The following is a 14,305-nucleotide window of genomic DNA, read 5'->3' as shown; positions in this document are numbered from 1 at the left end:
CGGTTTTAGGGGGCAAAAGCCCCCATCCCAAATTTTGAAATTTGAGGCCCAAAATGCAAGAAGTGCACCGAATTAAATGAAATTGTGCGCAGATATTGTAGACGAAAAACGAGATAATTTGGTTTCGTATTTTCCTGGGAAAAGCGGTTGAGTGAGGCACGGACCTTCTAAACCGTTGATTACGGAATACCAAAAGTGCAAATAAGCATACGCAAAAGTTCCTAAAGAATATGGAGTATTGGAACGAAACTTCGTAAAGGGACTATTTGCAAAACAGTATATGAAACGTGTTTTAATTTTTGCGGAAAAACAGTGTTGGGGCCTAGGTCCCATCCCAAAAAGAAAGGAAATATTACCGTAATAGCTCAGAAAGGAGTGGACCCAAGCAAATCAAATTGTGTGTAGACATTATATGTAAAATAAGGACTCTCGTGTTTCTCAAGTGTTCCTATCCGTTTTGCTTCAAATTTGGCATACCAATAGCAAACTGGAAATAAATCGACACGTGTTTTTGTTTATGCTGAAAAAAACATTGCAAGGGTTAAAGGTGCCTCCTGAAATACTATAAAATACGCTATACTGTTTGTGTTTGCTGTTACTTGATCTGCCAAATTTGAAGAAATCGGATGGAGACACGACACTTGTGAAACACGAGAGGCCATATTTTACATATCCAATATCTACATACAATTGCTTTCGCTTCGGTCCACTTCTCCCGCGACTCAACGCCTCGGTTCACTCACAATTTTTTTTTCTTTCAGGAAAATACGAAACACGTATTCCCTCACCTTACCTCTACAATATTAGTGGACATTTCATTCACTTCGGTCCACTTCTTCTTGTCTTTTGGGGTCAAATTCCAAAATTGTAGACGGGGGCTTTTGCCAACCAAAATCCCCGGCGGTTCGATCCCCGGCGGGAGCTCATGTGGTTCGGATTCCACGTTAATCAGTAGGTCCACGTCTCATATAGCCTCGCTGCTGAAAGGGACGCTAAACTAAAATCAACTCAACTCAACCCATACACGCAGTTTGATGCAATTCTTCATGTCCGTTACACGCATCTGATATACTGTTACTAGATATTTTGATATTTCGTGATGAAGGGTTTGGAGGGATCCATGCTCCACCTGGCCGTTTTTTCCAGGAAAATAAGGAAACTTATTCCATAATTGTGTGTCTACAATATCTGTCCAAATTTCATTCACTTCAGTTCACTTCTTCTTACCTTTCGCGCGTCAACTTTCAAAATTTTGGTTTTGGGTTATTTTGCCCCTAAAACCGTCTTTCCGCAAAAAAGAAAAACATATTCTTTATTTTTTGCCCACAAAGAAAGTTTTGTTGCAATTCTTCATGTCTTTTACACACATCTAACATATTGTTACTAGCATTTTTCATTTTTTGTGATCAAAGCTTTGGAGGGGTCGGTGCCCCATTTCTAAAGGAAAATACGAAGCCCGTATTCACTCACTTTATGTCTACAATATCTGTGCACAAATTCACTCCCTTCGGTTCACTTCTTTTTGCCTTTCGGGAGTCAACATTCAAAATTTTGTTTGGGAGGTTTTGCCCCCCAAAAACAGTTTTCCCGCAGAACATAACAAAACCCGTATTTATTTACTTTCTGCGTATTGTCCATACACAAAGTTATGTTGCAATTCTTTATTTCCTTTACACACATCTGACATACTGTTATTATTACTTTTGATTTTTCGGGATCAAATTTTGGAGGGGTCTGTGCACCACCCTACTGTTTTTCCAAGGAAAGTACGAAACTCGTACCCTCATTTCACGTCTGCAATATCTGTGCACAATTTCATTCACTTCGGCTCACTTCTTCTTGCCTTTCGGACGTCAACTTTCAAAATTTCGGGTGGTGGCTTTTGCCCCTGAAACCGTTTTTCCGCAGAACAAAAAAAAAAGTATTCATTTTTCTGCGTATTGTTAATACACAAAGTTATGTTGGAATTCTTCAAGTTGTTTGCACACATCTGACATACTGTTGGTAGCACTTTTAATATTTCGTGATCACAGGTTTGGAGGGGTCCATGCAGCACCCAACCCTGTTTTCCAGGAAAATAGAAAACCGTATTCCCTCATTTTACGTCTACAATATCTGTGTAGAAATTCATTCACTTCGGTTCACTTCTTTTTGCCTTTCGGGCGTCAATTTTCAAAATTTTGTGTGGGAGCTTTTGCCCCCTAATACCATTTTTCAACAGAACATAAAAGAACCCGTATTGCTTTATTTCTGGCGTATTATCCATACAAAAAGTTTCATTGCAATTCTTCATGTCCCTTATACACTTTCTACATACTGTTATTAGCATTTTAATTTTTTGTGATCAAAGGTTTGGAGGGGTCCGTCCCCTACACGACTATTTTCTCCAGGAAAATATGAAACCCGTATCCTTATTTTATGTCTACAATATATGTTCACATTTGCACTCACTTCGATTCACTTCTTGGGGCCGCGGTGGCTCAGTGGTAGAGCGTTCACCTCTGGTGCTTGGGGTCCCGGGTTCGATCCCAGCCCCCGCCAAGTGAACTTTGTGGTGGACAAACACCGTGTGCGTGGGTTTTCTCGGGGTTCTCCCGTTTCCTCCCACTTTCTTCATTCCACCATTTTATTCATTACTCATCATCACCGTCTCCTTTAGCCTAACCGGCATAACCGTGGGACGTAAAACTTAAAGATTTCATTTCATTTTTTTTTCGATTCACTTCTGTTTGCCTTTCGAGTTCAACTTTCAAAATTTAGGGTGGGAGCTTTTGCCCCCTAAAATCGTTTTCCCGCAGAACTTAGAAAAACCCGTATTCGTTTACTTTTTGCGTACTGTCCATACACAAAGTTATGTTGCAATTTTTCATGTCCTTGACACACATCTGACATACTAGCACTTTTGATATTTTGTGATCAAACGTTAGGGAGGGTCCGTGCCGCACCCACTCCTTTTTTCCAGGAAAATAGCAAACCCATATTCCCTCATTTTATGTCTACAATGTCCGTGCACAATTTGATTCACTTCGGTTCACTTCTTTTTGCCTTCCCGGCGTCAACTTTCATAATTTTGTGTGAGAGCTTTTGCCCCTAAAACCGTTTTTCCGCAGAAAAACCCTTCTCCATTTTTTTTTTGCGTATTGCCCGTACATAAAGTTTCATTGGAATTCTTCATGTCCTTTACACAAATTTGATATACTGTTACTAGCACTTTTGATATTTCCTGAGCAAATGTTTGGAGTGGTCCGTGCCCCACCTAACAGTTTTTTCAGGAAATACGGAACTAGAATTCCCACATTTTATTTTCACAATATGTGTGAAAAATTTCGTTCACTTCGGTTCACTTCTTCTTGCTTTTTCGGCGTCAAATTTCAAACTTTTGGGGTGGGTTCATTTGCCCCCCTAAAACCGTTTTCCTGCAGAACATTAAAAAAACGTATTCTTTCATTTTTTCCCTATTGTTCATACACAAAGTTTCGTTGCAATTCTTCATGTTCTATACACACATTTGACATATTGTTACAAGAACTTTTATTTTTCGTGGTCAAATGTTTGGAGGGGTCCGTGTCCCACGCGGCCGTTTTTTCCAGGGAAATACGACATTCGTATCCTCATTTTACGTATTCAATATCTGTGAAAATTTTTATTCACTTCGGTTTACTTCTGCTTTTCAGGGGCCGCCGTGGCTCAGTGGTAGAGCATTCACCTCTGGTGCTTGGGGTCCTGGGTTCGATCCCAGCCCCCGCCAAGCGAAATTTGTGGTGGACAAACACCGTGTGCGTGGGTTTTCTAGGGGTTCTCCGTTTCCTCCCACTTTGTTCATTCCACCATTTCATTCATTACTCATCATCAACGTCTGTCTCTTTAGCCTAACCGGCATAACCGTGAGACGTAAAACTGAAAGATTTCATTTTTTCTTCTGCCTTTCGGGCGTCAACTTCCGTGGGAATTTTTCCCTCTAAAACCGTTTTTCCGCGGAAAATAAAAAAAACAATATTCATTTATTTTTTTGTCCACACATAAAGTTTCGTTGCAATTCTTCATGTCCTTTACACACATCTCAGATACGGTTACTAGCACTTTTGATATTTCGTGATCAAAGGTTTGGAGGGGTTAGTGCCCCACCGAACCGTTACTTCCAGAAAAATACTAAAACCGTATTCCCCCATTTTATATCTACAATATCTTTGACCAATTTCATTCACTTCGGTTCACTTCCTTTTGCCTTTCGGGCATCAACTTTCAAAATTTTGGGTTTGAGCTTTTTTCCCTTAAAACTGTTTTTTTCACAGAAAATTTAAATAAATGTTTTCCTTTATTTTTTGCGTATTGTCCATAGACGCAGTTTGATTAAATTCTTCATGTCCTTTACACACATCTGACATGCTGTTACCAGCACATTTGATTTTCCGTGCCACGTTCCGTGCCCCACCTAACCGTTTTTTTGAGGAAAATACGAAACTCGTATCCTCATGTTACGTTTGCAATATCTGCGCTTAGTTTCGTTCACTTCGGTTCACTTCTTGCCTTTCGGACATCAAGTTTCAAAATTTTGGGTGGGAGCTTTTGCCCCTAAATCCGTTTTTCCGCAGAAAATTTTAAAAGGCCGTATTCCTTTATTTTTTACGTATTTTCAATACAAAATGTTCCGTTGCAATTACTCATGTCTTTTACACACTTCTGACATACTGTTACTAGCAGTTTTGATATTTCGTGATAAAAGGTTTGGAGGGGTCCGTGCCCCACCCAACCGTTTTTTTCAGGAAAATACGAAACTCGTATTCCCTCATTTTACGTCTACAATATCTGTGCACAATTTTATTGACTTTGGTTCAGTTGTTCTTGCCTTTCGGGTGTCAACTTTCACAATATAGAGTGGGGCTTTTATATTAAAACTTACGTAACTTTATGTAACTTTTTCTTTTTATGAGATTCTTTTTTTGGGAGGTGAGGAGAGAAATGTTTTCCTCTGATATGTGTCTTTTGCCATTCATCTTTTTTGAACTGCTTAAGTAAGATCATTTTGTAACTTTTGATGTCATCCATCTCCGTCATGATAATATTATTGTCATTTTTAACAATTTGTTTTATTCCCTCATTTGCAGTCTGCCACACTGATATATTTATTACAAAATTGAGGTTTGGTCCAGCGCCTTTCGAATTCGGAACCAACCCAACCGCCGAGCTTTTTGGGTTGCCTGCTATTGCAGGAAAACGAGAATTGCAGGTGGTAATGCACTTTGGGAGTCGTGTATACATATTTTTCATGTTTTGATGTTAATACTGATTTTTATTACGGAATTGTTAATGTTTAACTTGACCACGGTTACTTTATTTTCTGTATCGCTGTGAAACTGGTATTTGCGCAATTTTGAAAAAGGAAGTACAAGGGTATAAAAAGCTATAGGTTAGGGGACATCTTAACTCCCCAGCTTATCACATCACAGTGAAATAGATAAAAAAAAGTGAAATGTAGGTTTTTAAAAGGATTTTGCTTAAATGTTCTATAAATATTAATACATTTGTATATATACAGCTACTGTTGTACAAGAGCGTTTTTTTTCACAACCTGAGCTAAGAAAATTCTTCTATCATCATTTCCTTTCATATTATGCTTAAATGAATGTAAAAATCGCAATTTCAAAGAATTTACATACTTTTGATCAAAATTTGTTGAACAATGCCTCCCTTCAATGTTTGAAAATAACTCTATTGTTTGATGTTGTAAGCATGATGTAACAGCGAGGATTTGATTTTCGTTCACACTCCTTCGATTCGTCGCGGAAAATCGCGAAAGAGCCAATACGAACTATAGCTAGTCATATGCATGCGGTTATAATAACAATATTTTTTTTTCACGACGAATTGTTCCTTAAAGTGAGCTCCCTAGGTCAAGAGTAATCCCTGCTTCTACTTCATGAAGTGAAAATCTTGAGATGAGTGCGTATGATTGTATGAATTTAGATGGCAAATGTCGCCGATCATTATAAAGTGAATAAGAAAGAACTATGCAATCAAGTAAATCAATAGCGTAGCCAGGAATTTTATTTTCGGAGGTCTTAGTATTGTGAAATTTATATATATATATATATATATATATATATATAGAGAGAGAGAGAGAGAGAGAAAGAGATACAGTGTGTTTAAAAACAACACCGATAACGTTTCAGAGATTATTCCTGACATCAGTCTAAGAAAAGTATAGACCAACCTGGGTGCACAAATGCATCTTTTCGGAGTTATAGGCTGCCAGAAACATGAAAAAATGAACTTTAAAGATCCATAGCTCCAAAACTATGGGGCCTACAGTAGTCTGGTCAAGGCTTCACTTAGGAACTGATATGAGTCCTATCCAAAAATCCACGTTTCAAAGTCCTAAGCCACTTACACAACAGTTTTTATAGAGCGAATTTTGCTACGGGCATATAATCTGAAGTACTCAAAAACTACCTCTATAAAATTGTTGCGGAACTACCGCAGGATTCTGAAACTTGGATATTTTGATAGAGCACATACTAGTTTCTCAGTGGAGTCTTGACCCGACTACGGTAGGTTTCATAGGTCTGGTGCTATGGCTCTTTAAAGTTTATTTTTTATGTTTTCGGCAGCCTACAACTCCAAAAGGAAGCATTTGTGCATCCACGTTGGTCTATGTTTTTTGTCTTATCTTGGTGTCAGGAATCACCTCCCAAACGTTGTCGGTGTAGGTTTGAAACACCATATATATGTTGCGCCAGAAAGTTTAGCTAATAATAATAATACATCTTCTTCTACAGTATTGGATTATTTAGATATTTCTTCATTGTTTGTGGATTGCTTATACAAACACATTTCCTTTCCAAAAGTAACACCACTACTGTCTTTATTCGTTCTAGCCATTTTTCTAAAACGTTTTTCGAGTCTTTCTTAGAATTAATATCTTGTTTACATTTTTCTCATTCTCATTTACGTTGTTTTTGGTTTCTTTCTTTGCATATTTTCCTTACCGAAACTAACACAATTGTCCTTTTTTCACTTTAACCACTTTTGTAAAACGTTTTGCGACATTTTACAATTGCAAAGTTAGTACTTATTTCGACACCTTGAACACGTCTAAGTCCAGCAACTCTTCTGAACTTCTCTAATTCATCAAACATCAGAGGTTGCTGTGAGATAGTCACACGCTATAAGTCTGTATGTTGTTTTCCACCCTCTCCTGTTAATATTTCCTCAAACATTTTAAATCTGAATGAAACCAAGACAACAAAGGAAAATATTTATTTTTACGCCTCCTTTATTTCTTTCTGTATTTCCTTGTAGGCTAAGGAAACTAACTGCTGAGCATTTATCGAAATCTATTTATTTCCGATTTCTTTGATGTCAATTGCAGCCAGAAGTGAGAAACCGAGGTTTTCTGTTCTAGTTAATCCTATTGAAAACGGCGGTGAAGGATTCAAAATATGTGATGACAGGTCACGTGTTTTGTTATTTTTGTCGGAATCAATGATTACTTGGGCTAAAATATGTCAATTCCCTTTTAATCCTTCAACTAAAGTAAAGTAATTTTTCGAGACCTCCTTTTATGATTAGAAAGGAACTGATTTTTCTTCAGTGTTACCTGGCTCAGTGTGCATACGCTTTAGGTCAAAGAAGATACGTGAAAACTGTGATCGTTGCAATGTCAAACAGCAAAACAATAACTTCAAGGTCACCATATTCATACGAATATAGGCCCTTTCTTCCCTTTGAACAGCAAGGGTTGCTGGAAAACTCGATTTCCATACCCCTCAATGCAAGCATTTTTAAAGAATAAAGACGACGTTGGCGAACACAGCTAATCTAGGAACTGTTTAGTGACATTTATTTTGTTATGAAATGGAGTACATGCAGGGCCGTGGTGGCTCAGTGGTAGAGCGTTCACCTCTGGTGCTTGGGGTCCCGGGTTCGATGCCAGCCTCCCTAATTGAACTTAGTGGTGGACAAACACCGTGTGCGTGGGTTTCCTCGGGGTTCTCCCGTTTCCTTCCAGTTTCTTCATTCCACCATTTCATTCATTACTCATCATCACCGTCTCCTTTAGCCTAACCGGCATAACCGTGGAACCTAAAACTCAAAAATTTCATTTCATTTCATTTTAGAGTACATGCAAGGTAATTGCTGTTTCTTCAAAGAAAAAATTACAAACATCAAAGTATCAACGTACATTGTCGGAACCCTTTTGGGGGAGGCCCTGCTGGGACCTCTTCTTTATACCACTGAAGTAAATAGACGCGTGTCATTTTATTATAAATTACATGGCGAACACATTTTATCTGATATCCAACGGTTATCGTGGAGTATACACGGTTAAAGAAGCACTCTGATTAGCCAAATTAAAGAGATTCCAAAGATTTATCCGCCTTAAAGCGATCTTTCTTTCGCTGCCTTCGGAGCGAAGTCAGAAGAACAAACGCCTAGTAATCATAAGATTGGTGATTTGCGCCCGCTTCGGGGTATTTTTAAAAACTTTTTTCTGGTGTTTTTTAGACACACCTTGATGTAAACAAATCACGCATATAGGCTATGTAACATATTTTGGGGGAGTTATTTTGTGGTTTATTTGCGTTTCCTTGCGTCTCTGCAACTGTTGGGCCGCTGGTGGTATGGTTTTCAAAACGGAAGTGGGACTATCGCGAATCATCACTACGGGCCCGCCAATGTTTGGCGAGATATCACTAGTTGTCCATCGGTGGTCCACCGACGCCGACGGCATGGCGATATTACGTAAGTTGTAAGTAAACTCGACATACCATGAAATTTTATAACAAAATGACGCCCGTCTATTTACTTTACTTCATAGTTCTCTCATATTCACTTTCTAATGATCGGCGACAGTTACTATGTATAAATTTATAAAATTATACACACTCATCTCAATATTTTTCACTTCATGATGTAGAAGCAGGAATTACTCTTGACCCCCGGATCTCACATTATGAATAATTCGTCAGGATATAACATGCGCATAACTGGCGATGTTGGCCCCTTCGCGATTTAATTCAATTTTGTTTTCCTACCGAGAATAGAACCTGGAACCGCAAGTATCAAAGTCGCACGTGCTACTTGCTAGACCAACATGAAGGGCTTGAAAGCTAATATTTGACTGAGGGTAGAATATTGTATTCACATTTATTTGCAACAGTTTACTTATGGAAAATAAATTAGCTACTTTCTTCAGTTACTTTTGTAACAGCTTATGATAGTATTCATTAACTACAGTATAACACACAATCTGTTATCTACTCACAGTGATTGAATTATAGGTAATATGTATTTTATTTATTTATTTATTTATTTACAAAAAAGATTTCCAATACAGACAATTTACCATTATTTTGTAAAATGTTTATTATTTTTATGAAGCAAACATTGAATATTTTACTTAGGTTGAAAACTATCCATAGTGTACTTTTAATGGACAACTAATAGTTCTCGTTTTTATAATTTCTGTCCATTTTCTACATATTGCTTGCAGAGACTATTTACAGTAAATGTTTTGTTTTAGTATTATTTCATTTAAGTTTAGTAATATATTAATTAATATTTCAAATATTTTTTTCCAATGTCGGTCATGATAATGGTTGGAAATGAAGTTTTTTCTTTCTACAAAATGGTTTACAATTTTAACATGTTTAAAATCATAACTCTGAGTTATAAGGAAATATTCAAATAAATTAGAATGAAGAGGATAATAACTAACTTACTAACTCTATGACCTATGGAACTCGGAGGTTCAATGCCGCGTTCACAAAAGATTTCCACTGACTTCTATCCTTAGTCAACTGGATCCAGTTTCTACTTTGTATTCCTATTTCTGCGAGAACCATTTTAATATTGTCCTAGGGAGGATAATACTAAAGAACATTATTAGAACAAAGCATTGATGTTTAACGAATTGACGAAATCAAGCTTTTCTAAATAAAAAAAAAAGTTAATGTAGGATATGGGATTTGAACTGATTATCGTGGAATAAGTAAAATAGCAAGGGAGGACGCGCTAAACAACTACTCTACGTAGTTGAAATTCATTTACTTCGTATATAAGGAAATCACTAACACAAAATGCCTATTCGCTTCACATATTTTGTGCTTTATTTCAATTTAGTCGTTTGTTTACCTGTAAAATGTTTAATAATTATGATTATTATAGCTGTGTTACATGTTTAATAACTAACATTGAGAGATTTAAGTAGTATTTCTAATAAAACATAAAATTTCCTTCTCTTTGTAAATTTCACTACGCGTTTGGCACGGTTACGAATATGGAACTTAGGTTTTGTGATGAAAGTTCCAAAGATTTCTTTTATAATTATAACTTGTTTATTTCTTAATTTTCTATTAAAATATTTGTTTTTGTAACTATATTTTTTTATTTTTCTGCGTATTTCGAAGAAAACATGTGAAATTTTGTATCATGAAAAAGATAACTTTTTCTATTTATGTCAGGCATGTGCCAGTAGGGACACGTGGTGAGCCAATCGCAGAGGACTATTACTGGCATCGAGGTACGTACGAAGCAATGTGTAAATTTTTTACAAGAATTGAATAGTTAGTTCAATAGAGAATCTCATTCTCATACACTAACATCACAGGAGCGTTAAAACTCTTTTGTCGGTTACCAAAATTATTTACTTACTAAAGAAAAATATAAAAATCTTACTTAGGACAAGCTTTGGAGCACAAAGTTGAGTGAGAAGGGGCAGTGCTGAAGAGAATTACTAGTTTCTGGATTGTTTTCTCATGTTATAAGTCTCATTACGTGTTTAAGGGTTGCAGTTTAAACTGAGGTTTAGAGATTAGTAAGACATACAGTTTAAATAGTGGGTCAGACAGACCGGAGGCGGCCCGTGGGCCAGCTGTTGCACGTGGCTGATTTCTGTTATTTCTAAGGAGACAAATTTTGGATACAAATGTATACGTATAAGACATCAAATTGAAAAACTGTATATCGATCTTTAGCCCGCTTCCTTGAAAAAACTCCTGTTGGCGTTACTAGGCGCCATCATCTTGTTTACTTACTGAATTATATTCTTGTACATAGAATAAATATTTGTGTGTTTTATGTAATATTTAGAATCATTTTTAGATTTATTACGACTGTTGCTTTACGACAGCAAAGTATATACATGTTCAGTTACCATTGTCAAATAAAGACAGTGAGGCGAATGTAATAATTCACTCGCACATTTAATATTTGGAAGAGTGTCCTACAAACAGGTCATGGTAAATTCCTGAACTGCGGAAAGAACTGTCTTCTCTATACATTATGTCTGGAGATGAATGTTCTGACAAATAGGCTACAGCTTCGATTTTTAAAAGTGAGATGATAGAGTTTGAAAAGGAAACGAATTTTTAATAATAGTAATAATAATAATAATAATAATAATAATAATAATAATAATAATAATAATAATAATAATAATAATAATAATCTCTCTTTGTCTTGCATGGGAAGCCCACAAGTATGCTACGCCTCCGGTGTCTTTTATTCTGTACTTGTCTCTCCGTTTCGTGTGGATGTTTGTTTTCGTGCCATTAGGCTGTTATATTAAACCTTTGCATTATATAACCTTTTCCTTTTTTTTACGAGATTATTTTCTGTTTTTAGAAAAAGGAGAGAAACTGTTTTCCTCTTATATCTGTTTTTTATTCATCTTGTTTGAACTGCTTAAGTAAGATAAATTTATAACTTTTTGTCATGCATTGCCCTGACGATAATAAAATCGTTATTCTTAACATTTTTTTTATTCTCTTACTTGCAGTTTGCCACACTAATATATTTGTAACAAAATTGAGGTTTGATCCAACGCCTTTCTAATTCTCAACCAGTCCAACGACATTGTTTTCTGGGTTGCCTACTATTGCAGGAAAATAATAATTGGAGGTGCTAACTCACTTTTGGAGTCGTCCATACAACGTATTGCAAGTGGGAGCCACTAATATGTGAATGAATCTGTACACCAAAGCGATATCTGATTATCATAAACCTACAAGTGACTAAAGTGATGTTGATTGAAATAGCGATAGTGATGATAACGGTGAAAACTTTGATGATTTGTCTTACACTTACTAACTTCTGTTTCACTTGTAAATCAGCGAAAAATATATAATACTTTATATGTGAAAGTCATTAGTTTTCGGTTATATTTCAAAAGAATTTTTAATCCTGTTCATATTCTGAAAGAATTTCTTTCAGTTTGTTTGGAAATATATGTAATACTGTACTTTGTATAGCTGGACGTTTATAGTAGTTCTTTAAGTTTATCTCAATTTGATAACGTAATTTGTGTTATATAAATTAGTAAAGTGGAAAGTCTTTAAAACCTAGAACTCCAATTTTTGTGACGTTGTGGGGTCATCATACCACCAATGACCACCAGAATGATCCAAATTGTGAAATGGACAAGCCACATCTTTCTCTGAAAATATCGCCTTAGTATTACGTACTCTTGTTGTGCGTATTACCGTTTGTTACGTAAGTTCAACAGGTGCATAAGTGACGCCATAAATAACGTCATACTGAAAATTGCCCAAGGATGCCAAAGTTGGCACCCGTCCGAATTTGAGAGAGGACATCTCAATCTATAATAAGCAGCAAAGAAGAAAACTTTTATGTTACGGTCCTTCTATCAACTCTCCACGACTAGTTCGTTTTTGGGTCATATTTAAATTTCTCTTTACGGTCTCCAGTAATTCTAAACTTAAATACTGAGACCCTGCACCAGGGGTATACCCACAGGAGTGGTCCACTGGTCTGTAAAACCCAAAACTTAGTATCTCAATATAGATTTGTACACTTTCTCAATAAAACTATAATTGTCTAACAGGGAAATGATTAGTGTAGCATGAAAATTTTATTGTACACTTCATCTGTACTCTTTCTTTTATAAAAAGAACGTAGTTCTATCATTTTACCGGTTCAATACTACCGGTTCAATAATACCGGTTCAATAATACCGGTTCAATACTACATAGACGTAGACGTAGTGGCTGGTAGTATTGGACGTTTTCCCTCTCAACAAAAATTTCTGGGTTCGCGCCTGCTCTGCACTAAGGCAATGCAGTACCCGTATATCTGCGCTCGAACTTTGTGTGAAAAAATACGGGAGGCGAGGAAAAAAAAAACATAATTATCCTTATGATCGCCGATCCTTGGTAACAAATAGTAATGGCACGAGGTTGCCATGACAATCTACATGAAAAGTTAGTAGTAATGAAGTTGCTGCCTTATATAAAACTAAAGTCAATAACACAAACTATTCAATCAATCAATCAAACGACAACCCATAATTTATTTATTTATTCAGTATTCCATCCTATTATTTATTCTATTTAATTTAATTCTTTTTTTTTTTTTTTTACTGCAGTGACATTCTGCCTATTTTCAGTCATGTGGCAAAGACCTTGTTGACTACTGTAATGAGTAAAACAAGAAAACCACCAATGCATTATAAGTGTCGTTGATAACAATCGATTGGCCTTGAGTCTAATAATAAATTAAGAGTCATAATAACAGGAAATTATATAGTAAATAACGGTTAATTGATATTAAAACCACAGGGAAATAAGAATACAAAAATTGAGGAGAGGAATTGAACATAAATTGTAGTTAGTATTAAGAGGTGTTCCATTCAAGACAGCTCCATTTGAAACAAGTACAAAGGAAATGAACTCAAAAAGTGACTTGTGACGACCTTAATGCTGGATCTGAGATATAACAGTATAATGGGTAAATAACAATACAAAAGTCACTAAGTTGAAGGTATTAATTAAATATTTCGTATGAAGAAATTATATTCTAGGTTAAGGAAAGAAAGACAGATATTTAAACTAAGTACTTTAAATTAAGAAGTTAAAAAATTAGATGTTTTATCTATTTATTTTCGATTATTGGTGAACAAATTATTTATATTTAAGCACTATTCCTGAAAGCATAAGAATAAAATATTAAGTTATAATGCACAGTTAAACTTATAGAGAAACATCAAAATTAACATATTTAAACCAGCAAACAGTAAAAATTAAACATAATTTTGGTACTATATAAACCGACAATTGTAAAAACGAAGGATAACACATGATGATTAATAAGTGTTTCAGTCCTCTATACTTAGATTTTGCCATAATCCCAGTCACACAATAATAAACAAAAATATCATTTTATACTGTATATGTCTTTGAAGTAGCAATTATTAACATTCAGAAAATGTTTATATTTATTTTAGATAAAAAATTTCGTCTAGCTTGGGTGAAGATGGGAAGGAATTTAATATGCTAATGGCATTGCC

This window comes from Thermobia domestica, chromosome 9 (genome assembly GCF_964235325.1).
Source record: "Thermobia domestica chromosome 9, izTheDome1.hap1.1, whole genome shotgun sequence".
In the NCBI taxonomy this organism is placed as follows: domain Eukaryota; kingdom Metazoa; phylum Arthropoda; class Insecta; order Zygentoma; family Lepismatidae; genus Thermobia; species Thermobia domestica.
This window is presented reverse-complemented; position numbering follows the sequence as displayed.